Here is a 26513-nt window from a genome sequence, read left to right as displayed (position 1 = left end):
ACAGCTGAGCCAGGAGAGATAGGCAGTTTATTTTTCATAGTAATTTATTCTGTGTGTTCTCTCTTCCTTTGTGGGACTGTGTATATATTAGATATGCTGTTGGCATTGGACATGGGGCTTGGAAAATGGGTCCAGGATGCAGAGTTAATGTGCTTTTAAGAATTATTACTATTAATTAGAGTTACTATTTAACACTAAATTAGTCAAGAAACATCAACGTGACCCATGAACTTGTGATTTTCCCTGACTTATACACTATTAAGTAGATTTAACTTGATTTTTAGATGTTTCATGCTTTTGTTCCTAACAAGGTTATTGTGTCTTAATATTCATGAAGTTATGATTGATGCAGTATTAAACAAAAACACTGACAAAGAAGAGTGTTAAAGAATCAGAGTAATTGGTGCCTTGGAAACGACACAAACAAAAGCCTATTACAAAGTCATTCTATAGAGTTATATTCAAGTGTTTTATTTTGAATTAAAAAAGCAGAAATGCAAGAACACCTACGGAGACATAAGAGGACAATGAGCATAACAAACATATGTGGCTAAAGTTAATGACAGAGCAGAGCAATTTGTTTTGAGTCTGGTCTCATTGCTATTTGCCATGCAGCTCATAATTATTCCTCTTTATTCAACTGGGCAAGCCAATTAATTAAGCCTGATTAAATCCAGCTAGATCATCAACAACAAACATCATCACTACATAACCAAACTATTGGAGGTGTGTGCGAAATCTTCTAGTCAGTTTTGTCTTATAAAGCTTTCTGATATCACGCAATCCTTTCATCTTAAATAATTTGTAATATAGCATTAAATCTGGCCGAATATTGAAATGCATTGTTAATTTCTTAATTTTATGTGGAACATTTTTAATACACAAGCAAACAGTCACACATTTCTAGCTTCTCTTCCCCATTTTCATTTCTTAAATCTCTTTATTATAGGCAGAAAAGTTACAGGTTTTCAGGTTATAGTGATATGTTGTAGATATAGAGGCAATATCTATAAATCAAAACTTATGCAAATATTTTTGAGATGGGAAAATGCTTTTTATTAACAAATTAAAGAGATAGTTCACCCAAAAATGAAAATTATCTCATTATTTACTCACCCTCATGCCATACCAGATTTGTATGATGTATTTTCTTCAGAGGAACACAAACAAAGATTTTTAGAAGAATATCTCAGCTCTGTAGGTACATAAAATGCAACTGAATGATGATCAGTCCTTTGTAGCTCCAAAAATCACATAAAGGATACATAGAAGTGTGGCGAGGAGGGTGTAGCCGGGCTGTAAGGATGGATGTCTGGCACTGAATTACCCCAATCAGCCTGGAGAGGGACAAAGAGGATGACCCGGATGCGCTCGTGTAGCAGTTTGAGCAAGCAGCGGGATGCAGCGGGATGGCTGGATTCCCAGTGGGTGGTCCAGCTGCTTCCACTGCTGTCAGGAGAAGCACAACTGGCAGCCAAACACCTACCCATCGCAAACCTCCTGGGGTATCAGGACTTGAAACGTGCCATCTTGCAATGGGTCGGCAGCAGCGCAAAGCAGCATCATCTGCGCTTCCACTTGCTTATGCTTGCCGAGCTTGACTGCCCTTTTGCCTTTGCCCAACAGCTCCATGAGTCCTGCCGGCAGTGGCCGGTGGTCGACCTGGTGGTGCTGAAGCAGCTGATCAACCGACAACCAAAAGGGACAGCGGAATGGGTCTAGTACCACTGCCCGGCATCGCTGGATGAGTCGAACCAGTTGGCAGAGGACCATATGGCGGCATATTTGGGGGCAGGCGAGCCCTCTTCACTCTCTCTCTCTCTCTCTCTCTCTCTCTCTCTATCCCTCCCCTAGTCCTGCTCATGTTCCCAGGAGGTGGGTAAGAACATACGACAGAGGGACGGAAATCCAGAAATGTTTCATGAACTGTTCACTTGGCTCCCACTTCCTCCTTCGTAGGTATATATACATATATACATATAACTCCAGTGCTAACATACATATCATCAGAAACAATATAGTAGGCGTGGAACAGATACAAATTTAAGTCTAAATCTTCTTTACACTAAATCTTCACTTTCACATCTGAAATTCACATGTAGTGCCTGCCTGTTTAGTTTCACTTTCACATATGAAAGTGAAAGGTAAGTTGGAGATTTAGATATAAAAGGACTTAAATATCCATTTCTCACCCACACCTATTATATTGCTTCTAAAGACTTACTTATAGATTAACTCTATAATAACTATATTTATATAGCATCTTTCAGCAATCCAGCACATAGTGCTTCACAAAATATAAAATCAAAACACACTTTGTAAATTTTACCTTGTGTTTTACTAAGTAGTAAAAGTTTATACATATGAGTTTTTAAACGAGACTTGAAAACAGATACAGATTCAGCAGATCTAATGTCCTAGGGCAGGCTGTAATCGTGGGGCCTTCACAACAAAAGCTTTATCACCTTTAGTTTTACATCTTGATATTGGAACATCCAACAGTTCACAACAAGAAGAATTAAGTGGTCTAACTGTTCTTAAAAGTTCTGCTAAATAATCTGGCACCTAACCATGTAAAGCTTTATATGTAATTGATAAAATCATAAAAGCAACCGTAAAATGAATTGATAACCAGTACAAAGAAGCTAAAACTGGAGTAATATGATTAAAAGACCTAGTTCATGTCAAAAGTCTAGCTGCAGCATTTTGCACTGATTGTAGTCATGCTAAAGTGTTTTGATTTAAAGTTGAAAACAGTGCATTACAATAATGAAGGTGAGACAAAATAAAAGCATGAATAAGTTTCTCAGTTTCCCTAAAACTCAAAACCTGTCTCACCTTGGAAATGTTCCTTAACAGATAAAACAAGACTGAACTGTCTTCCTGACGTGATATTCAAAATTTTAATTTGTTTCAAAATAGACACCCAAATTTCTCACCACCTACTGCATATTCGGGACCACTTGATTAAGTGCCGACTCAATCTGACTTTTTTTTAAAACCATGACCGATTATAGCAACCTCTGTTTTATCTGAATTTAACAGCAGAAAATTATGTGCCAACACTGGCATTTCAAGAGTCATATGGGTTACTTTTACACTTCCTTTATGAGATTTTGGAGCTACAAATGTCTAATCACCATTCACTTGCCTTGTGAGGACCAACACAGCTGATATATTCTTCTAAAAAATGTATTTAATTTGTGTTCAGCAGAAGACAGAAAGGCATACACATCTGGGATGGCATGAGAGTGAGTGAATGATGAGAGAATTTTCATTTTTGAATCCCTTTAAGATTATACTGACTGAAAATAATCACTTTAGAAAAGGTTGCATAATTTTATGTTAATTTCAATAATATTTTGCATTTCAGAACATCTCATGTATTCTATAAACAAATGCATTTCCATTGTGATGTGATTAGTCAATGTGAGTCTGCTTTGAGCATTCTTCGTAAACAAGTCAATTCCTCCCACTTAAGAAAAACAATGGGTTTTATGGTGGTACTGTAACTCCTGTAACAAGGTTTTTCTTTTTTTTTTTTTTTGCCCCAAATCCTATCCTTTCACTTATCAAACAGTTACTGAAAAATGTTTGATTTAATAAAAATTTAAATGAAAATGATAATGACAAATAAGTATTTAGTCTCTAAATATATGGGATAATTTCTGCGATTCTCATTAGCTACATAATTTAAATATCAGATCAAATTACCTCAAAACCAATCCACATTGCACACAATTACCTCATAGACCAGGAAAATTATGCTGTGCATAGTGACAAACAGGTGTTAAGCAAAGTGTTGTATAATGTTTTTCTGCTATTTAGTGTTTTGATAGAAAATAAAATCAAAGGGACTTTTACTATGGGAGGGCATTTTGCCCCATTTTACCCTACATAATCTGAATTATGTTTCCCCCCATGTCTTATTCATTGTTTTTCTTCTTCTCCTCTAGTGTTTTTTTTTACTTGAACCTATACAGTATATTACACACAGAATATATAGGTAATATATGTTAAGGCTCATTATTGTTGTCCTGGCAATATTTGTACATTAACTTGTTCCATTAAACAAAGAGGATTTGAGAAATCCATTCATTTCCCCCATTAGATGTTAGTCTGTGGGAGTGAAATAAACCAATCAGCAATGTTCACTAAACAAATCAGCCCGGTGCACTCTAGGCGTGATGTATGAAAGCAGTTGCTGCCTGAAGTTGGCAAAGCAATTTTGAAGTGTTTGAGACATCTGAGAGATCACAGGCTGCCGTGTTTCAGGGCTCATCCTCCTCATCAGCCTATGGCGTTCTGTGTCTCAAACTTAACGACGTCCATGGGCTTATTCCTCAGCCAAGTGAGCACAGTGAAACTGCATTCAGATGCTATTAGATCTCCTCACATCACAGTCTTTGGTGGAAAGGGATATTTAATATACTTTCCTCTGTGTCAGGAAAGGAAGTTCCAGGAATGAGAGTGTAAATGTACCCTCGAGTCTTGGCATGAACTTTGTACTGTAAGTGTACACAGATACAACAAAGGGAGACACTGAATTGAAACAGTATGTTCAGGGTGGCATTCTACCTTCCTTTTTTTTTTTAAAGAATTTTCTGTAAGCATGGCATATCTGGATGACCTACTACATTTGCCAAAATTTGCAGTATATAACCACAGCACCAACATGAAATACTGATTTCAACGCATTCCACTTTTTCTTCCATTTCCAGTGTGACATATGAACCAGAAACAATATAAACAATTCTACAATTTCTTCCTTGAGTGGAAAATTAACGTTCTATACAATTACAGACTACATACTGCCAGGATTCTCTATGGTCAATATTTCTATAGTCAATATACATTTTAGTAGTTATGCTCAGCCAGGGCTGGATTGCAATGAGAAATCAGCCCGGGATTTTACATGGCCGTTTTGTGGTCTGTTCAGCATAATGCGGCAGCTCATTTTAGCTTGTCGCAGCCCATTCGGCACATTTCGCGGCCGACCCACTGGCCCGCTCGGTTCTCCCGATGGCCAGTCCACCCCGATCGGCCCCAAAGTGCGTCAGCCCACCGGGAAAATGCCCAGTATGCCAGGTTACCATTCCAGCCCTGCACTCAGCTCTAAAACATTTAATCTGCTTTAAATTGCTCTTCATGAGTGCAGTATCTCTATGAAAAGATTTTAAAGATTTTATCTTAATCAAAAACAATTGGAAAGTCATGGAAATTGTTTCCAAGTTAGTAATTGTTTAAATGGTGAGGGAACTGTACTGTATTCCATTCCAAACACAGCCAAACATATTATTTATCATTGTCACATTCCACAAATGCATAACAAAATAATATTTTTTGGCACATGTGCTTAAACTCTAGACAGGAACCAGACCTCTGCATTTTTTTTGTAACTTCGGTATGCAAAGGCAAGTGCACATTTACACCGATCAGCCACTACATTAAAACTACTTGACTAATATCATATAGGTTCCCCTTGTGCCGCCAAAACAGCTCTGACCCGTCAAGGCATGGACTCCACAAGACCTCTGAAAGTGTCCTGTGGTATCTGGCACCAAGATGTTAGTAGCAGATCCTTTAAGTCCTGTAAGCCTCGATGGATTGGACTTGTTGGTCCAACACATCCCATAGATGCTCAGTTGGATTGAGATCTGGGGAATTTGGAGGCCAAGTAACCATGAACTCTTTGTCATGTTCCTCAAACCATTCCTGAACAATTTTTGCAGTGTGGCAGGGCACATTACCCTGCTGAAAGAGGCCATTGTCAAAAGGGAATACCATTGCAAGTAGGTGGTCTGCAACAATTTTTAGGTATGATGTACGTGTCAAATCATCACATCCTCTTGCCAATTTTTCCTGCTTTCAATACATTAAATTCAAGAACTGACTGTTCACTTGCTGCCTAATATATTCCACCCCTTGACAGGTGCCATTGTAATGAGATAATTAATGTTATTTAATTCACCTGTCAGTGGTTTTAATGTTATGGCTGATCAGTGTAAAATAATTATGAGTTATTTATGACATGCATTTTCATGCAGGCCCTTTCATGCATTTCTAGTTTACATGTATAAATGTTACATGCTCAAGCCTTGAGAAAGAGAAGGCATCGATAACCTATTACACAAACTTTCCCCAGAGTAACACAAAGATTGTGCTTTATTGTTAATGTAGACATTAAATTTTAATCCCGCACCTACAATGTTTTAACAGACACAATTCATCCTGCTATGCTGAAGGTTCATGCTTAAATGTTCTTGCCTCTAGAGAGTAAAATGAATCACACTCACTGTGTGCAGGCCACCCCAAGGTGATTTATTTGCTGATTCCTTGTCACTGTGTAATTTATTGCAGTGCTTTTGTCTTCTTCTTTGTATACATGAAGTGATCAGGCAGTGCAAAGCAGAAAATGTGATTCTGTTCCTTAGAAGATTCACAGTGTCCAAGACTATAGGTCAATGAAAATATCCTGGCTGGAGCATTTTAGTAAGGAACAATTTACATATTTTGTGAGACATATAGCTATTTTAAATGGTCTTATTAATGGCAGAGGACAAAAAGAGGTGGGATAATATTTGCAAATTATAATAATCTGTCAAACACAAGCCATCAAACCCAATAGCACAGATGTATACAAATGAAAGATTTTAAATTGACTCTAAATTGTTTTTATTGAATGAGCCACGTTCGAAGACTTTGTACAATGACTACATACTTACATGTGATCACACAATCTAGCGTTCAATGCTAGGCAACATCAAACAACCAATATTTAGGATATTAAACAATATGAATTAAATTTACTTAATTAAATATGTAACAACATTTATAGAAATGTATTCTGTTCATAAATGTAATAAATAACAATTTACAGTAAGGTTGTGGTCGTTATAACATTAGTTAACATGAACTAACAATACTCAATTCCTTTACAAGATTTAATAATCTTGGTTAATATTCATATCAAGTTATGCAGACATTTTTTTTAAATAAAAGTTGTATATGTTAACATTAGTTAATTCAGTATAAACTAACAATAACCAATTGCATTTTCATAAATTAACATTAACCTTAATTATTATATAAATTAATTATTTAATAATTACATTAATAGATAATATAAAAACAATAATAAATGTTGGAAAGGCGTGGTGTGAAAGTTGCGACTATAACATGTGAGTAATGACAGCAGGTGGGGTTTCTGGTGCCCCCCTAAGGAGTTGGTGCCTTACACAGACTGCGTAATATGCGTATAGTGAGCGGAGGTACTGTTTTAACGTTTTGAATCAAAATGCACTTTAAAGAGAAGCCAGCTGGGGCCTCAGTAGCTCAGCGAGTATTGATGCTGACTACCACCTATGGAGTCATGAGTTCGAATCAAGGGTGTTCTTAGTGACTCCAGCCAGGTCTCCTAAGCAACCAAATTGGCCCGGTTGCTAGGGAGGGTAGAGTCACATGGTGTAACCTCCTCGTGGTCGTGATTAGTGGTTCTCGCTCTCAGTGGGGTGTGTGGTAAGATGTGCGTGGATCGCGGAGAGTAGCATGAGCCTCCACATGCTGGGAGTCTCTGTGGTGTCTGCACAACGAGCCACATGATAAGATGTGTTGATTGACTGTCTCAGAAGAGGAGGCAACTGAGACTTGTCCTCAACCACCCGGATTGAAGTGATTAACCGCATCACCACGAGGACCTACTAAGTAGTGGGATTTGGGCATTCCAAATTGGGGAGAAAAAAAAAGAAACTTTGACTGCAGGTTTGTTATACTCCTGAAGGTTAAAACAGAGTACCACTTGCATTCGTCAGCAGAGCAGATTCATTAATTTCCCCGGAATAATAAAATATGACATTTTGATTAAAGATTGCAAGGTCAACATTTTTTAAATAAAATAGCCAATATGCATGGATGAATTGTTTATAATAAGACCAGTAACATCCATTAATAAAATAAATAGGGTAAATTTAGATTTCATGCTAACGTATGTTTTCTAAGTTTTACCATGTATTGTTTATTAAACATATAATGTTTTTTTTATTATTATTTGGCTGTTGCCACCATTTACAAATGCAATAAACCACATTAATCTGTGCGTTACTTTGAAAAAATGTACCCATGGTAAATTTACAGTAATACATGACCTTATGTAGTTTACTGATTTATAAACCAATAAAAGAGACTGAATATTGTGCATGTGCATTCACATGTTGGGAAGGGGAGTACATTTCCCTGACATTTTGCTGCTTGAATATTAATAGATTGCTTCAGCTCTGCTCTGTTGCATCCTGTCAAGATCCGCTGCCTGGAAACACCAGGTTTGGCAAGTGATGATTCCACACTGTGCCAGTTTCTTCAACCATCCTTATCAAGTGCTTGGCACAAAGCTGTGCCCTGCCCTCGCTGCCTACATGCCCGGCCTACTCAGACCCACTGAGATAATGTGATAGCAGTCAGCCATGGCCAGCCCAACTATGCGTGGCTACAGACAGATGCCTTCTCACTCAAAAGTAATAAGGCATGCATAATGAAGCATGCATCCCCCAGAATTCAGAAGACTTTTGCAAATCTTGGAATGGAAAGGGTGTTTGGCCAGTGGTGTTAATGGGTTCTGCCTGAGCTTGGGCCTCTTTTTGATGTCTTTGTGGAGATGTTTATATCAAAATGTACTCTGTCTGTGAAATCACTTGACATTAGGTGCATTCAACAAGACAGGGAACGCAGTGGATGAATTTCAAGACAAGAAAAATTTAATCATTCAATAATTCTTGATATTTGTTTCAGTTGAATGTCACACTGTGAAGTGTTAAACAGAAAATCTGGTTAGCCAGGTCAGTCAACAGTGAAATTACTAAGACACCAGAGGTGTGTCTAATACAATGCAAGAGCTGCATTTCAAATAATGAGTTCTCTCTTTCTGTTTTGCTTCATTGTTTTCTACCTCTGGCAAAAAAAAAAAAAAAAAAAAAAGCTGAATTATATGTATGCACTTTGTAATGATGCTCTCAAATTGGGCATATAAAAAAAGTTTCCACAAACACAATCCTAAGAAATTCCAAGTGTGACCCTTTTTGAGTTATTATGGTTACCATGATCTTAATATTTAAAATACATATCTTGCAGATATGTCTGCGTTAAATTAGGATTAAAGATTAATTACAGTGACTCTTATAATATAATATAATTATAATATAATATAATTACCACAGTCATTGTTTTATTTTGGAAATAGACAGGTGATTACATTAACACTACAGAAATTATAACTTTAAAACCACTTTGCATTTTAAAGGTGCATTCAGTAATTTTTTCCTCATTAAAAAACTCCTAAAGTCATGATTGTAATTTTGCAATATATGTTGGAAATCATGACCACTCACATTAAACATCTAGATTACTGTTGTAACCTTCATCCCTGATGGAGGGAACAAGACGTTGTGTCGATTGAAGTGACACTAGGGACCTTACTGAACTCGGTTACCTCTGAACTTGAGAAAAGGCTGTGTTGAGGTACCTGGGTCGCTGCTGGCTCCAAAGGAGGAGGTGGCAGGCGAGTTGTGACATATAATGAGAGCGCACGCCGCCATGGCGATTTATGTACGCTATCATAGCGGTGCTGCCTGAGCGAATCATTATGTGCTTGTCCCGTAATAGCGGGTAAAACCTCTGCAGGGCAAGGATTACAGCCAGCAACTCTAGGCAGTTGATGTGCTAACCCAGCCTTGTGCTAAACTGGCAAGTCCAAGATCGGTCGTAAGCCGCTGCCTTTCTTGGGTACGACGAAGTAAGGGCTTTAGAAACCCTTCTTCATCACGGCTGGATGGACAGGCTCTATCATGTCTTTGAGTAAGAGGGTCACGATCAGCCAAATACTACTCACTTAATCTCAGTAACTGACCAATAATTTGACACTTTCACTGATCGATTAAATGCCTGACTATAAATTCTCAATTTTTACAATGGCATCTGAAACTGGAAACTATTGATTTTAAATGATGCTGCAAGTGTCATTGTAAGTCCAAAATGACACAAAGATAAAAGTTGCTGAGTGCACCTTTAAAATTATAAAATAATCCTATTGGACATGTGATCCTGTAACTTTTTCAGTTTTTTTACTTGTCAATTAATATTAAAATAGAATACATTTTAGATAAAAAATAACTTGAACAAACAGGTAAAAGTACTCCATATATTAGATAATTGTCACGAACCCCTTTCCTCTGCCCCATCTCCGCGTCCACGAGCACGCACACATGCACTCCGCGAGCGTGCTCGCTTCCCGCTTCCTCGCTCCGCCCCCTTGAGCTCGTACGCTCTGTTTCCTCCCTCAGGCTTCCACGCCCGGTTTTGCTATTACGAGCTCACGCTCGTAAACTATCTCCTCCCTCTAGCGCACTCGCCTCAAATCAGCCTGAACATTATGACCACTTGCACTCACGCGCTTCTCGTCCCCACACATTAGATACACCTGCACTCGTCCCTATCACCTGTCATTGTTTACACCTGTTCTCACCCCTATAAATACACTATCCTTCCGTTTGTTTCCCGTTGGTTATTGTATTTAGATTCCTGTGTTTAGTTTCCCGTACCTTTGCCCCTGCTAGTCTCGTCTAGTTTTGCCCCTGCTAGTCCCGTCTAGTTTTGCCCCTGCTAGTCTCATCTAGTCTTGACCTCCCTACTCGTCACCTCTTAGCTTGCCAACTCGTTCCCCTGTCTTCGTTCCCACTTGTCCCTAGTTGTTAACTGTTTTCCCGTCCTCGACCCTACGCTTCCCATGACGATTCTCTCTGGATTACCCTGATTGTACTTTTGCCTTCACTGCTTTATTAACAATAAAGCAGTTTTTCATCATTGTGACTGTCTCTACTTGTGTGTGTGTGTGTCGGGTTAAAATAATTATAAAGACTTTTAAACCTGCTGAGACCCAAATGTGATTGCTGTGTGCATTTTCCTTTTCCCTTTTTGATTTGTAACTAGTAGCACTTAATTAAATAAATAAATAAATTAATAAAATCTAGAGCAAATATGTTTTTCTAAAATTTGATGTCAAATATGTGTGACTAAGTGTGAGTGGGACTAAGTAGTGAAATTTTAAATAAAACACATGGTTTATTCACTGGGGGTCACAATCAACAATCATATTTTTATCAAATAGCACAAAGATGACACAGACATTATTGGCTATATTTTCTGTTATAGCATAAATGTCTGTACAGCTGCATTGAAACTACATCTCTTGTGAAATTGCTATACAAAAAAATAAAAAATAAATGACCTTCAAGGAGTTTTGTTTATTCATTTGTTTGAGATGTTACAGACATTACAGATGATTTTCTGTAAAGCTGCTTTGGAACAAAGTTTATTGGGAAAAGCACAAATAAGAAATGTTTGACTTGATTTTACTTTTTTGTTACAATATTTCTTTCTACTTTGGGAATAAAATCTCAAAGTTTTCTCTTTGCAATGTCAAACGAACAAACAAAAAAGTAATAGCTAGTGCTGAAGCATTGTACCAATCAGAAATTAGCATATATATAAGTCTGATTGAAAGTAATGGCATCATCCAATCACTGCCAACCATGTTTAAATAAAATTATACATTACAAATTCTGATTCTATGTACTGATTACCATTGTCCGATGTCTGCTAAACATGTTGAGAGGTCCAAATATGCAGCCTAAAACTGAACTTTTGGTCTGATTTTAAGAGTGACTGCACTTAGCTGCACAGGAAAGCTATAGGATGCTCCCTTGCTCCAAATTTAGTTTATGACTTAACCTCCAGTGTGCTGTCTGTCTAAACTGGTCTCAGAACAGTTCAAAATGCACCCTTTTTTCATTTTTACTCCATATGAAATCACGATTTTTCTTTCTCAATGTGCAAATGCACAGTAAATATAGGATTTCTCATGAAAAATTAACACAATTGTCCAGTAAACATTGTTTAACAGCATGCCTTTTCGCAAAACAATCATTCAAATTTTAAAAATGCATTCAGATGAAACTAGAGACTCTGATCTTTTGACTCAGTCAGGTTTCAATGTAAAAACGTAATTAGGTTTCTTACCAGATGTACTTTTGTAAGTGTTTCTCCCAAAGACAAACTCCACTGAGATTGGCGCCTTATTGTTTTGTCACATGACTCCATATGTCAAAAATGTTATTCTTTACTGTCAGCACAGTCTTCTGAACTGAGATCAGTCCGTTTGAATGAATTTAAATTATGCTTTGCATGTTACAAAATACAATGTCCGTGCAGAAGGACGTGGGGTTGCACGAGATTATTTTTGTTTAATGTTAAAATGTCATGCAGCAACGCTTAAAAAACTAAAATTAGTATTGTACCATTTAGTGTAACTTACAAAATCATCCATGTATGTCATTGTGCACGATCCAGTTACAGGTGAAACTCGAAAAATTAGAATATCGTGCAAAAGTTCATTAATTTCAGTAATTCAACTTAAAAGGTGAAACTAATATATTATATAGGCTCATTAATTTAATTTAATTTAATTTAATTTAAATTACAAGCAAAGTAAGATATTTCAAGCCTTTATTTGATATAATTTTGATGATTATGGCTTACAGCTTATGAAAACCCCAAATTCAGAATCTCAGAAAATTAGAATATTGTGAAAAGGTTCAGTATTGTAGGCTCAAAGTGTCACAATCTAATCAGCTAAACACCTGCAAAGGGTTCCTGAGCCTTTAAATGATCTCTCAGTCTGGTTCAGTTGAATTCACAATCATGGGGAAGACTGCTGACCTGACAGTTGTGAAGAAAACCATCATTGACACCCTCCACAAGGAGGGAAAGCCTCAAAAGGTAATTGCAAAAGAAGTTGGATGTTCTCAAAGTGCTGTATCAAAGCACATTAATAGAAAGTTAAGTGGAAGGGAAAAGTGTGGAAGAAAAAGGTGCACAAGCAGCAGGGATGACCGTAGCCTGGAGAGGATTGTCAGGAAAAGGCCATTCAAATGTGTGGGGGAGCTTCACAAGGAGTGGACATGGGCTTCAAATGTCGTATTCCTCTTGTCAAGCTGCTCCTGAACAACAAACAACGTCAGAAGCGTCTTACCTGGGCTAAAGAAAAAAAGAACTGGTCTGTTGCTCAGTGGTCCAAAGTCCTCTTTTCTGATGAGAGCAAATTTTGCATCTCATTTGGAAACCAAGGTCCCAGAGTCTGGAGGAAGAATGGAGAGGCACACAATCCAAGATGCTTGAAGTCCAGTGTGAAGTTTCCACAGTCTGTGTTGGTTTGGGGAGCCATGTCATCGGCTGGTGTTGGTCCACTGTGCTTTATTAAGTCCAGAGTCAACGCAGCCGTCTACCAGGACATTTTAGAGCACTTCATGCTTCCTTCAGCAGACAAGCTTTGTGGAGATGCTGACTTCATTTTCCAGCAGCCCACACTGCCAAAAGTACCAAAACCTGTTTCAATGACCATGGTATTACTGTGCTTGATTGGCGCTATTGAAGCATCTTGGTCTTCCATAACACCTCAGCAGTGCCACAGGCTGATAGCATCCATGCCATGCCGCATTGAGGCAGTAATTAATGCAAAAGGGGCCCAAACCAAATACTGAGTACATATGCATGATTATACTTTTCAGAGGGCCGACATTTATGTATTTAAAATCCTTTTTTTATTGATTTCATGTAATATTCTAATTTTCTGAGATTCTGAATTTGGGGTTTTCATAAGCTGTAAGCCATAATCATCAAAATTATATCAAATAAAGGCTTGAAATATCTTACTTTGCTTGTAATGAGTCTATATAATATATTAGTTTCACCTTTTAAGTTGAATTACTGAAATTAATGAACTTTTGCACGATATTCTAATTTTTCGAGTTTCACCTGTATAACCATTCATTTTCAAAAAACAATAATATGAAAAATGTCTAGCCTGCCCACATCTAACCAATTTTTGAAAGGAGTCAATGTCTCAACCATACTAATAGCTTTTCTTTGTTAAACAATCTTATGATGCATTTTTGAAAATGTGATGAAAGTGGACCTCTGTCATTTTTGTTAGACTATCAGTCTCACATTGGTAAGCAGCACGGCCACCTTCTTTTCACAACTGCACAAATTCATTCTGACTGAATGTTAATTAACAAATCAGTCTTGGTTTCATTTGAATATGCATGCCCTGTGCATAGAGGACATAGGAGAGACAAAAAAGGGGGAGACAACAGAACATTTACCGTGACAGTTCTGCACACAGTGGCGGAATTGTAAGATGGCTGTAGAGGGCAGAACAGCAGTGGAATTACAACCTTGCAATTCAGCCACTATTTATTAGCCATATTGAAATTGTATGGGAAATATGGTGTAAATCTATGCAAATAAGAATGGTAATAAACCACCTTGTGACAGAGGAAGTGAATATAAATGGCACTGTTTCCAAGATAACCTGAAAGGGGAGCTTTGCGAAATGAAGACGTATAAATCAATTGTGGAACATGTCACAAAACTCCTTGTAGCTGCAATACTTAAAAGTATTTGTTTGTGTGTGTGTGTGTGTGTGTGTGTGTGTGTGTGTGTGTGTGTGTGTGTGTGTGTGTGTGTGTGTGTTTGTGTATAAACTCTACTAAAAAAAATAAAAACAGCCTTAACTAGAAGTTTAAAGATGATCTCGAACTCTAATCCAATGGAAAGTTCCCACAATCCTTCTAAAACCAGCTTGACTAGGCTAGGAGACCAGGTAACACCAGCAAACCAGCCAAGGCTGGTTTTTAATTTATTTATTTTTTCTTCAGCAGGGTAGGCAAGGCAGGGGAATTTCTTTTTCATCCTTTGTGAGTGTATTTTTTCTCACTGCATTCATCGACCACATTTTCATAAGCAAAGGACAGGAATGAGAAACCTTGACCTTTTCCGCAGACTTCCACGAAATGAATAAAAAGATAATTATTATACGCTCGTCATCTGCTCACATTTCTTACAGTTGGTTCTTGTCATTTTAGATAATGAGATGGAACCAGCTCTGCCAGAGATGCAGTCCCAGCCGTAGCTGACCAATGCACATGCCCTTGAACCCAGCTGGACCTCCCAAGAAATATTACAACTCATTATTCCATCACATGTCACACAGAGCCAGGAAAGCATGTCTGTTCACCTCTTCCAAACAGAGATGGAGATCACACATTGTTTGTTGGGTTCACAGAACAGAATCCATATTTCAAAGCAATGACTTGCACAACAGCGTTCGGTTAGCATGTTCACCACGTCGTAACTTTTTAGTGTGTACCTCATTATTAGTGCTTTTACGGCAAGGCTGTTGAAACAACAGAGGGGAGTAGTAGTGTCATGTTGGTTCAGTTAAACACATTGTAAATAACAATAAATATGGACTCAAACAAATGCTTTTTTCCTTTGTATCCTTTTTCAGACCAGAGAACAGAGTTGAAAAAGCAACTGGGGCACATTAAACCGATGGAGCAAGAAAGTCCCCCAGCTCCAAGCATGAATGATGCAATAAAAGTCTGATTATTATTTAGAGAGAATATTGCCTCAATAAAACAGAGCAATTCTGGGCCGGATTCATAGGATACAGCACCAAGGTCTCACTGCTAACCCATAATGGGATAGATTTCCACAGTAGAAAGTACAAAATGAAACACAGCAGATGGCTACAAATCTGAATTAAAGCTCATCGACTACACAACACCCTATATTTGGGGATACTCAAGCTAACGGCCGAAAAGCTCACTTATAGTGTAGTGCACTACATAAAATACATTTTTTAATCTGTATTTATTGTTCTGTTTTCCAGTTAAAACTTCATTCAAATTGCCTCTTGTTTTAAGTTTAAAGTATATTGAATTAAGTTTTAATGTTTTCATTGTTTTAAACATAAATCAAAGATAAAACAAAATTTGGCAATTTTATGATTAAAACAAAAAGAAGTAGAAGAAAAGAAAAACTATTTTCCATGGGGTGAGAAAATAAACTTAATTAAATATACTGTACATTCTCTGAAAACAAGTTATCATCATATACACTTATAATGCTCATGTACTCAAGTAAATTAATCTTGTTGTATGAATACAATTATATAAATAATTTATTACATAAATTATATAAAATTTTTATATCATTGTGCTAATAATATAAATAGCTATAATTTAATATTATGGATAATATATCATTAATAAAACAAATTAATAATATATTACTATTGTGCATTAATAAATATAATGTATACATTATATATATATATATATATATATATATATATATATATATATATATATATATATATATATATATATATATATATACACAGTGTGCATCAGGTAATCACTGTACAACTTCTTGTGTCTGATCTGTGCAATGAGGCATTGTAGTGGATATTCAGTTCAGCGTTTGCGTCATGACCCGGAATGAGGATAGATAGTAGTATTGGCCAGGCATCATCCATTTACTCAAGGAGCTGCTGGGCTGGGAAATGGATGCCTATGACAATATCTCTATTAGGAGTGATGGAAAGCATGTCAGCAAGCCTTTATTAACAGCCCTTGCTAGCCTGCACCAGACTTGCTGCTATTTGAGTAATGCCACTCAGCAGTGAGCCCCAGACCTTTAATGTACACCCGCATCCCACTGCTGTAATTTCCTGAGAGGGTAGGTCATTCGTTTTGATTTAAATCAAAATATATTAATAAATTAAACTTTCAATTAACTGTGGCATTCAACACAGAGAAGCAAAGTCAGGGAACATTTTTTACACAGGGGTTACAAACCACAACAAGTGTTTCAGAGTTTACCAGCACATCTTAAAAACATTTGAATTCACCAAATGTAGTCATAGAGAGTGGGAGAGGGATAAAGAGTGAGTCATAGGCCACAAAAAGCATTTTGAATAGGTTGGACCGATAGTAATAACAGCCCCCTCCCCATCTCGGCCAATGGCACCACAATCAGAATATGTAGTGTCTCTCACTAAACGTTTAGCTCTGTATGAATAAAAGTGGCAGTGAGTACAAGAAACAGCAGCTGAGAGTAACAATATGTGACATGGCCAGGCTCTTATGCAGTACATACAATTAAAACCTTGTAACAATAAAGGAATAGTTCACCAAAAATGTTTTCATTCCCAAACACTTTCAAGCTCCAAAAAGGACAGACAGCTGAAATGTAATCCATAAAACTTGAGTGGTTTACTCTATGTCTTCTGAAGTAATACAATCATTTTTGTGTGAGAGTTGGACCAAAATGTAACTCTTTTTTCACTAGACATCTTGCCATCTCCAGTGTCCTTGCAAGATCATGATTTCAAGATCAATTACACTTATTTGTGCATCTTTTCTTTCCCAAATCTGATAATTTAGATTTAGTAGACATCGAGTAAACCACTTGAGTTGGAATTCATTTAAGTTGTTATGTCCTTTTTGGAGCTTGAATGTATTTGGACCCCATACTTGCATTGTATGGACAAAAACACCTCATATCTTCATTAGTGTTCCACAGAAAAAAGAAAGTCATACGAGTGTGAGCCGGCATAATAATGATGAGAAATTGCTCATTTTTGGGTGAACTATTGCTTTAAGGGAGTCGCACACCAGCAACGCCACACTGCATCACAGGTAAGACAAAGTACAAATCAAATGTGTCGTTCCGAATGTGGGAACTTGAGTTCAAAGTCAAATTCATATGAGATTCAAGATGGGTGAGTTTTAACTTTCCCTCCAATAAAGATTTTCTTTTTTATTAAAAATAAATTGTTATCGAATGTTAACAAATACATTCATCAATCTGGTAAAATTTCTGGTAAAAGTCTTATCTAATATGTTTTTGTCTGTCTAAAAACCTTTATTGGATTGAGAGGGTTGCAGAGGGGGGCAGAGACAACAGCAAAAGTTAAGAGATTAGAGATAGAAAGTGGCAAACTATAAGATGTAATATAAATTTTTTTTTACTTTGACAAAAACTGCCAAATGAAAAATAAACCTAAATGTGTGCTTAGCTTCAAAAACTGGTATTTGTTGGAAGTTGTAATATACTGTACACAATTGCATTCATATTTCATACAGTGGCCATCTGAGCAAGAGTATCTGTCAGTCACATGGGATCCGGAACTCTCTGCTGACATTCAATGCCCTTTTCACATTTCCTCTGAGGACAGAAGAGAATAAATCATGCAAGTGCAGTGACCCAGAACTCATAACATGAAAGACAAAGAACAGGCCAATGAGGAAGCTGTGGCTTATGCAAATCGATTATATTCATGCTTACAAACACACAACCTCAGGTTATGTATAAATTCTAACTTTAGGTTAGAAATGTAAAATTGAGAATAAATTTGGGCACAAAACGTATCAAAAATGTAATGAATTGATCTATCTAACACAACAGACCTAGTTGCAATTAGTAAGAAATACTCACTTGCACTGCACTGGTAATATTAACAACTCTAGTAAAATTGTTTTATGCATTTAAATTAGTTTTGATAAAAGGTTTTTAAATTACGAAAAGTTTGAAAATGAAAATAATTAAATCCTAAAATATGCTTTAGTAAGCTGAAGTGTGTATTTTTTTTCTATGCTAAAATATTTTCTCATATCCCATTTTTAATATGCAGAGAAAGTTATTAATTCATAAGTCTTGCATTGTCAACTAAATAGAGGTCCGTGAGCTTGCCATTTGAGGCTGAGATTAATCATTAGTTGGTTGATGTATCCGGAAAGTGCAAACATTCTGACTTTGTAGTGCTTTCAGAACATTTCTTTGTTTTTTTGAATATCCCAACCAGCCTGCACACAGCAACAATGGCCAAACTAATGGAGTAAGTTTGGGACTGGAATATGTGTTTTTACTACCCAAGTTTGTACAGGGTAGATTTTTCGGAAACCTGTCTGAAAATGACAATTAATTTTCAATTCCATTTGGTGGAACTAGAGCTGTACAAATGACATATTTCAGCTTTAAGAATAGTCAGTTTCTCCAGTTATGGGCACACAGACCTAATGCTGACACCCAGGATAACAGGACTGAATTGTAACAGTTTGTGATCACTGAGTTGGTAATTCCTGACAATAGAATTGAGCAACTTCTGCCTCTTCTCAAAGGGACACAGATTCACAGGTGATTGGTTACCTGCTACACTTAGTTGAACCCAATCCACAAAGGCCAACAGATCATAAGTGTAAAACCTTCCCAAGATCACATCTGAGAACTAATCTCTCTCCAAAGAAATCTGAGAGTCAGTCATTCCCTAACAAATAACTGGTCCATTTTATCAATGATTCAAACTAATCTTGGCTGGGATGGTCAGTTACTCTCAGAGCGTCTGGCCTGAACTACACATAGTCTGAGCTATCAAATATGGAGCCCGGTGCAAGGTGGTGAAATGGCCCATTCTGTACCGCAAAATGATTAGAGAGGCTGGAACCTGAACAGGGGCGGACAGCAGAGTGGACTTCTGGGGGAAGAGCTGACATGAGCACACAACAGAAGATGAACTGGTGTAATAAACCCAGAGGCTCCCTGTTGCCCAGTCCTAACCCCTTCCAATTGCTCATCACACACTGATCATTCAAATCCATGGCCTAACAGTCCTGCAAGGTTCTGGCCCTGCACATGTTCAGTCAATCCACTCAGCCTCCTGGCATCAAATTAATTTAGCACAAAGGCCTAGGAATGGGTCTTGCTCAATTTAAGTTAAGAATGTTCACCAGTTCACATTGATCACATTAGAAAACTGGGCAGTTAAACCATTATATTGATTTGGTTTAATATTATAATACTCTTTATTCTTCAATACAGTGAAAATAAATTCTAGTCTCAGAGGCCAACAAACAAGGCCAAATTGAATGTCAATGCCCTTTCATGGCTCCCAATTGATATGTAATAAAGTGAATATTGATTTAAATGAATATTCAATGCATGGTGATGTTTGTGCAGAATTCGGCACATTGGCAATCCGAAACTAGCATAACTAGCGATTTCCTTTTAGACCATGTTGGAAATAAATTGTGGAATAAACAGTGTTGGTCAGGGCTGGACTGGGAAGAGAAATCGGCCCGAGATTATACATAGCAACTGGCCCAAAAGTTGTGTGGGGGGAGGGGGTGTTCGCTGTCCTTTTGTGGTCCGTTCTGCATAACGTGGCGGCTCATTTTAGCTTATCGTGGCCTATTCTGCCCACCGGCCCACTCGGTTCTCACGATGGCAAGCCTGACCCTGATCGTCCCCCAGAGTGCATCGCCCACCAGGAAAATACCCGGTATACCAGATTACCAGTCCAGCCCTGGTGTTGGTTAATCAAACAGTTCAAGTACTCACTGACATGAGCAATAAACCGTGATCAATGATGTACAATGATGACCAATTCAAAACAGGACTAATTCTCTGCTTTGTAAAAGCCTCAGGCTCCCTGTGGAACAGCTGTGGAATTTGGTCAAGAAATCAAAGCGAAACATTTCAGTGTCATATTATCATGCAAAACAGCATGCACAGCATTAATATCCAAAATGCCAGTGCAGTTTTAATGTCATGCTGTACAAGCATGTATTTTATTAAAATGCCACAACAAAGATACTGCATTCAGATGATGTGATAAATTTAAATGATTCTGAAATATTGATGGTCATAGGCATGATTAGTCACAAGACACATATTTTTATTTACAGGAATATACTGTTTATTGGCATATACATTAAAACAAAAAACAGGGCATGAGAGGAATAAAATAAAAATGAAAATGTTTGCAGTTAGTGATTGTTAACCACTAAAAGGCAATACATGCTTGGGATCACATCATAAATTTGCTCAATTTAAACACCTCTTTGAATTGAAATCCTCCAATGAGAATTGTTTTATAGCAGATACATTTCCTTTTGCCCATAGCAATGAATGCACAACTCAATTTAATTGACTAAGTACAATAAATGGAGCCGTTGAAGGCAGTAATATGCATGGATAATGAGATGCCTTTGATGTGAATGAACATCAATTTTGGAATTAACAGTAGTCACAGGTGTTTTGCTGTGAAAAGTATAATCAGATCCTTTGAAGTTTTATATTAAATTACCAAATTGAACATGAAAAGCCCATTTATTTGCATGATTTAATCTGTAAAGGAGAACATTTCAGAAAAAAAAACCTCTTCTTTTGCTCTCCGCTAACCTGATTCAAACATGTGTTCCTTTGGCTGGCAATACAATACAGAGTGAATATCTTGTGTCAGTTGTCAATTTTTAAATTTGAATTATCCTTGCCTGAATAGTGTGACAGACCTCTGCCTTTCCTAAGAAGGAGGAAGCGAGAGCCAGGTGAACAATCCATGTAAGACACTTTAATATGTTGATACGCAATTTCCCTGTACACGGTGGTGACATCACTCTGCTTACATTGAAAATATAATTTATTTTCTATACATGTAATTAATGTTAACAAATTATTAGTCTTTTCAAAGGTCTAAGGGTTCAACATTGATATCCAATCTCTGTTTCATGATAGCAATGCTCCAGAAACAGCAATTTAGTTATTTGTGCCAGGAGTACAAATGAAAACATGCAATATCAATACGGGACTTCATACCTTTGTTGTTAATTTTATTCTGTACTCCGCCCAGCAATTTTACAAAGAAAAAAGCTTGCAGGAACCTAATTTTTAGTTAGATCATATTAAAATTTGAAATGTAACTTCTTTAGACTTGTGGCTTTGAGAACACAACTTTCTCTCAAATATCATTCACACTTCTGTTCAATTCAAATATGCCACATTTTGGAAGGCCACACAATGTCTGATGCCACTGATGCCAGATGCCATTGGTTCTCACAATACATGACCATTACATTTTTCTACTTGCTGTACTTTTGCAAATAAGAGATTGTTTTCTAGATCCACATTTGGAAGAAGGCATTTGAGCTGAGCTCTGGAGTATATTGATTTGGCGGAACAGATTAACTGCTCTCATCTTGACTGGACAGCTGAAAATAAACAGAGCAGCTGCCCACTGTTATCTTTGAGAGCAGCCTATATTTGGTTTAAGTTTGCCAATTACATTGCTTCATTCACATTTAGCATATACATATATATCTTGCTGGAAGTAGCCATCAGAGGATGGGTACATGGTGGCCATAAAGGGATGGACATGGTCAGAAACAATGCTCAGGTAGGCCGTGGCATTTAAACGATTCCCAATTGGCACTAAGGGGCCTAAAGTGAACCAAGAAAACATCCCCCACACCATTACACCACCACCACCAGCCTGCACAGTGGTAACAAGGCATGATGGATCCATGTTCTCATTCTGTTTACGCCAAATTCTGTCTCTACCATCTGAATGTCTCAACAGAAATCGAGACTCATCAGACCAGGCAACATTTTTCCAGTCTTCAACTGTCCAATTTTGGTGAGCTCTTGCAAATTGTAGCCTCTTTTTCCTATTTGTAGTGGAGATGAGTGGTACCCAGTGGGGTCTTCTGCTGTTGTAGCCCATCCGCCTCAAGGTTGTGCGTGTTGTGGCTTCACAAATGCTTTGCTGCATACCTTGGTTGTAACGAGTGGTTATTTCAGGCAAAGTTGCTCTTCTATCAGCTTGAATCAGTCTGCCCATTCTCCTCTGACCTCTAGCATCAACAAGGCATTTTCAGCCCACAGGACTGCCGCATACTGGATGTTTTTCCTTTTCACACCATTCTTTGTAAACCCTAGAAATGTTTGTGCGTGAAAATCCCAGTAACTGAGCAGATTGTGATATACTCAGACCGGCCCGTCTGGCACCAACAACCATGCCACGCTCAAAATTGCTTAAATCACCTTTCTTTCCCATTCTGACATTCAGTTTGGAGTTCAGGAGATTGTCTTGACCAGGACCACACCCCTAAATGCATTGAAGCAACTGCCATGTGATTGGTTGATTAGATAATTGCATTAATGAGAAATTGAACAGGTGTTCCTAATAATCCTTTAGGTGAGTGTATGTTGGTGTATTGATGTGGGTTTCCATAAAATACACAGTACAGATGTGTTCGTTGGCAAATCACATACTATTTTATATCTGACAGCAGTCAGAGCAAAGACTTCCAATTAAATCGCATGTAACCAAGGAATAAAATCACATATTCTTGGCCATCATCAGACACCAAATTTTAAAAAGTGCCACATTGCTCAACAATAGAAGACACAGGTTTGTAACCAGGCAGAACATTGTCCATTCAGATGACTGCAGGTTCAAGACTTCCAAGCCCTTGAGCAAGACACTGATCGTCTTACAGAGGTATTACAAGAACCATGACTTTAGTTTGACTGATCTGTACACATTTTTAATACATGTTAGGGGTTTTGGAGTGCAATAAGATTGCAATCTGGGCAGGTGATCACGTTCCTAATGGGGAAAAAAATTAAAAAAAATCTTAAACATGCCTAAACCACTGTGATGGTCTTAGCTGGTTTATGCTGGTCTATCTGATATATCAGCTCATTTCCGAGCCTCACCATCTAATACATTTAAAAGAAAAGAAAAACACAAAAACCTGTAAATCAGACCACCTTGAGCAGGCTGGGAGAGCAAACCAGCTTTTTTTTTCAGCAGATGTCACCTTATATAAACAATCAATCTTGGCTTCGGGTTATTTATTTAATACTAATCCAGGCCAAGACTATTAATTCAAACATGAAAACAGTGGGGGCAGCCAAATGCTAATCGAAATGGTAATTGTAACAAGGCATGTGTAATTAAGGGTCAGTTTGTATGTTGACCAGAGGCTATTCTGGCAAGAGGCGATCACCAAGACCTTGAGTACAAACAGTCTCATGGGTAAACATTGTATTTTTTAATGCCGCTGGCCATTACAGATCATTAAAGGCACATTTCCTTATTGTTCTCTTGGGTGTTTCAATGTTCTAATTGGAAAATGAATATAAGAAAACCACAAAGAGTAATTTTTAGTGTGAGTTATAATGGTGCAATACTAGCTATTTCTCTAGATCCCTCTTAGATGAATCTGCAGGAGAGAGGTCCTTAGATTTATGAGGCACTTAATTCAGCAGCTGGAGAATCAATAAACAAGACGTAGGGGCCAGCCCTAACTTGATAACTCCGAAACTCTGATATTTCATAACACATCTTATGGAGGCAGGGTGAGTAGCTCATTCAATTTTAGACACCTAGCCTTGATACTGGAATGGCAGAGCATGTTTCTCAAAGCTCATTCAGATGGAAAGTTAAGCAATTTTATAACACTAAAATTATGTTAACATTCATATTTTTTACAGATTGGCCTCATTCACTTCCATTGTAAGTGCCTCAATGTCACAAGATTTATCATTTTATTAAACAAAAAAGGGACAAGTCGAAATTACTTGTGGCAATCAACAATATGCCAAAAAACACTGTCGATTGATAGCTTGTATTGAACCCAGAATATTCCTTTAGAAGCACCATTTATTTTTTTGGCCTTTTTCTTCAGAATACTTGGACTGTGCACAAGGTATCTGGACCACTATCTTGATAAATTGATGGTGCTTTGGTGTCCTTTAGGAAGCATGAAAGTGCCAGTCCCCATTCACTGGAACTGCATGGAAGAAGTGCAATCTTCAAAACATCTCCTTTTGAGATCCACAGAGAAAAGAAAGTCATAAGGGTTGTGAATGTCATGAGGGTGTGTCATTGATGATACTTTTAAGACATCACATACCCCATACTGCATCTGAACAATACCTCTACTTGAAGTGGAAGATATTGTTGAGGCATTTTATGTATTTTTGTGAGTAGCCCAAGCGTACTGCTGCAATGGGGTATAGAGACCACTGCCAGAGAAGGTTCTGCTCTGACAACTAAAATGTATTTGTTGTAAATGTTGAGAAAGGGCTGGATGTTTCATGCCAGAGTAACTTTCGGGTGAAAGCCAGCTCAGAGCTTAGATTAACCCATATCCTTCTTCCATTGTGAGACTGTCCTTGTATTCACAGTCCATTAAAGTCAAATATTCAACAGGTTAGTCATGCCTATGGAGAAGACATTATATGGACCTTGCACACTGAGACTAATATAAAAAATAGATTGTAGCTTGAGAAGCTAGATGTGTCTTAAATACATAAACTTTAAAATACATAAAAAGTGCGTGCAAAAAAAAAAGTCTGAAAAAGTCAAAATACCTTGTCAAAAATAGCTTGACAAGGATAGTCCAGTAATGAAAGTTGATTTGAATTATGGGAATGTTACTTGAAGCAATAAATGAAATATTCTATAAACATGAGTGTAATTAAAGGTGAAATATTCTACAACATTAGCACCTCCAAAAATAACTGAAAAACAACACTTCCCCATCAGTCATAAGTCAGTCAAACTTGTAGTCCCACCTCCAACTCACACCATTGATTGAGCCAGTGTTACTATGTGGGGCTGGTCAGAACACCCAAATCAACAGAACAATGTTTTGATTGCACCACAGGACCACTATATTTACAGTTAGGAAATTATGGCTGATTTGTAGTTGTCTCTGCATTCACAAGATTTTCACCTGTAAATAGATAAATTCATAATCTGTAATTAGTCACATCAGAGGTAAAGAAGAACTTTTACATTAATCAAGCCCATGGTCAAGCCAAAATTCTGCAATTTGAACTGAGACACACATACACAGGCATGTTCTGTTCTTGCCATCCAGTCAAAAGCCAATGATTAAGTGGTGGTGTTGTAAACGAGGTTATTGTGGAACCCAACAGTTCAACTGACATGCTGGTAAATAATGCACTGAGGATGCCATCTAACGTTCCTTATCTTGCCAGCAGGAATAGACCTTGTCTTTGGACAACTTAACACATCAATGCCTTGACAAGACATTTGCACTACACAGAATAAACCTTATCAAACAACTTATCTGTCTGCATTTGGGGCTGTTGTGTCTGCCTAGGCCCAAATTGAGCTATGCTATAAAAAACTTCAGTCACATTTTAGAGTCTTGATGGTGTGGTCACTCACCAAAGAGAAGAGGCATCAATTTCTGAAGAACCCTCTCACCCTTAAGTGCCTCCTGGGCAGATTCTTATAATGGGGATCATCACACTACAGAGTTGCATGAAGACCTCTACAGACGAGTGTTAAAAACTCTCCAAATGAACCAAAAAGAGATTTAGAAAAATAGTCTCCTTGTATTCCACAGGGGCTCGGTACGAATCATTGATGCATGTCTGGTCCTTGTCAAGGGACTTGGAGATACAATTCTACCTGCAGCAAGTGAAATACAATTGCAAGGGCAACACGGTTAACTGAATACAGATGAGTACACTGATGGTCCACATCATTTAGCTCACAAACGGCCTTTGAAATAGTGTTGAGCGGTATCTTGTGCTGTCTTCAGTGTGACTTGCACTTGAAAGTGTGTCATGAAATGCCTCAAATCACTTACTAATATTGATAATTAATGGCCCAACTAGGTATTGTATCTGTCCCTCAAGATATGCTTAGTAGGAAACAACATGAGTCAGCAAGCTTACAGATCTAGTGGTACCCATTTTGCAAAGCTTGCTAATTCGAAAGGATACAATGAAGATAT

The sequence above is a fragment of the Xyrauchen texanus genome, chromosome 22, assembly GCF_025860055.1.
Source record: "Xyrauchen texanus isolate HMW12.3.18 chromosome 22, RBS_HiC_50CHRs, whole genome shotgun sequence".
Taxonomy (NCBI): domain Eukaryota; kingdom Metazoa; phylum Chordata; class Actinopteri; order Cypriniformes; family Catostomidae; genus Xyrauchen; species Xyrauchen texanus.
This window is presented reverse-complemented; position numbering follows the sequence as displayed.